We start from the raw sequence: 2,620 nt of genomic DNA, 5'->3' as shown, positions 1-2,620 counted from the left end.
AAATCGATTTGGCAATCGATTTGGTAACACAGGAACTCAGCAAAACTGACAAAATCGATTTGGCAATCGATTTGGTAACACAGGAACTCAGCAAAACTGACAAAATCGATTTGGCAATCGATTTGGTAACACAGGAACTCAGCAAAACTGACAAAATCGATTTGGCAACACAGGAACTCAGTAAAACTGACAAAATCGATTTGGTCATGCAGGAACTCAGCAGAACTGACCAAATCGATTTGGCAATCGATTGGCTCAGTAGAAATCCTTATTTTGAGTTAGATAATCGATTGCTCAATTGATTTATCAATGCTTTGGTCAGTTATGTATTACTTGATGGTTTGAGAACTTCATTTTGATTGCATTTTTAATTGGCAAGCATTACATGAACTTTTAGCATATGAGAAATCATTTTAAGGTGCATGCTTAGTTGAAAGGTTATTTTGTGCATTTAAAACTTAAATGTTATGTGTTATCTGTTAATTTCGGTTGGTGACCCTTTACAACTATTGTGGAAATCTGGGCTTTGCCCTCAGATGAGAGTCAGGACGATCCTGCCGGTTCGTACCCTACAGATGGGAATGCTTGACTGGAGCTATGTAGGAGGATCTCACGGGGCACGTGGAGATCACTCAGGGTGTATAGTTTTTTGGTAGGATGATCAGATTAGGTTGATGTATAGGGACTAGACATCCTTCTTTTTGGGTTGCAGTATTTTAATTCGGAAAACTGTACCTATACTAATATTGTCTGTTTGACATGTTATTTATGATGGGGTCTATGTACCACCTTTTGAAGTGTAAATACTTTGGATTCGTATTTTGAGAAACTTTTCCGCTGCTTGTAAATTATAATGACTCAATTATTTATCCAAATGTATTTCCTTATTTAATTCTCTGTTTTATTTTAATTTCTTTTGAAAAAAAAATACACCCTCGCTTTGAAAATCGGGGTGTTACATATACATTTTGTGTGTGATCTTTATATCCCTTATCTTTAATTATTTGCACACAAATCACATTTCACTATAAAATAATTTGTTTTATTTACTTCTAACATAACCAGAACATTCTAGACATTTGATTTCAACCAACATTGATCTTGAGTTAATTTAAATTAAGCACATTAATCAAAATTTTAAAAGGATTACAATTCAATCCCTCTCATTTCTTGTGATAGACATTGCTACTTCAATTGGTATCGTAGCTCTACCTCTAAAGTTGAGCACCTAACAAGTGTTAGAGGAAAAAAATTAAAGAAGAAATAGTAATGTGAGAAGCCAACATATTATGAAACAAGTATGTTAGGTGTATACCAGACTTCGAGCGCGGATGCCTAAAAGGTACAGGGATTTTGTAGAAGATGACACACATTTTGATTGAAAGACCATAAGATCTTTAAACAAAAGTATGATGCAAAATGAATAGTTGAAATTAAGAAGATATGTGATGCATAATTTGATGCTTGAATGATACAGATGAAATATGCACATGATGCAATAATTTATCGTTGTTGCAAAAAAAAATTGCATTTTTCATTATTGAAATCCAAAGGATGCAAAGTCTTAGTTTGGTGAGGAATATGTTCTTTTGTGCAAGAAATGAATTCCTCAAGTTGATCACTTCCTTGGAAACTTCAAATGGAATCACGCAAGCATAAATTTGTTATCTTTTAACATATTCAGATTTCTTGTGAGATACTTAAATCTCGTGATTTGAATCTTCATTGATTCAAAAAAATTGTCTAAATCTTCAACCTTAGTTAAAGGGACAATGCGAAATTAATGTGATCAAGTATAGTATTTGACTACAACTACACGTTAATTTTAATATATTTAGTCTTTTCCTTTGACTTTAACTTCTCAAAAAGATGATCTTTTTTATCTAAGATGTTAATTGAGAATTGACATTGAATTCGAATATCTTCTTCTCATATTCTTTCTATTTGAAGCATTGTTTAATTAACATGCACGTTAAATAATCTAGTCAACATGAAGGATGAGCAAATATGTATTTGATGGACAATAATGGAAGACGAATGGAATGAAAGACAAGAGGATTGATTCAAGTTATGAAAGTTTGGATTGCCATAGCTTTAACTCTAACGAGCAGTTTTCATATTTAGGGGAAGTGAAATTGCCCCAATTTATGCTCATAAGGTACTAAAGAAGAAGCAAATTGTTTCTCCGATCACATAATCACTACGCGAAAAACTGCATTTTACAGCGCTTTTTTTAATCCATTTACAGCGCTTTTTCAAAAAAAAAAAAAGCGCTGTGGAATCAAGCGATGTAAAAGATACAACAGCGCTTTTAAAAAAGCGCTATAAAACATGTAAATATAACGCGCACTTGTTATGCACATTTTAAAAGCGCTGTAAAATGCACACCCATTATATGAGTTATGGGTCTGCTTTTAGAGCGCCTTTTAACAAAAGCGCTGTAAAATGCACACCCATCATATGAAATTATGGGTCTACATTTTACAACGCTTTTTTGAGAAAACGCTGTAAAATGCACACCCATTATATGAAATTATGGGCTGCTTTTAGAGCGCCTTTTAACAAAAGCGCTGTAAAATGCACACCCATTATATGAGTTATGGGTCTGCTTTTAGAGCGC

The sequence above is a fragment of the Cicer arietinum genome, chromosome 5, assembly GCF_000331145.2.
Source record: "Cicer arietinum cultivar CDC Frontier isolate Library 1 chromosome 5, Cicar.CDCFrontier_v2.0, whole genome shotgun sequence".
Lineage (NCBI taxonomy): Eukaryota > Viridiplantae > Streptophyta > Magnoliopsida > Fabales > Fabaceae > Cicer > Cicer arietinum.
This window is presented reverse-complemented; position numbering follows the sequence as displayed.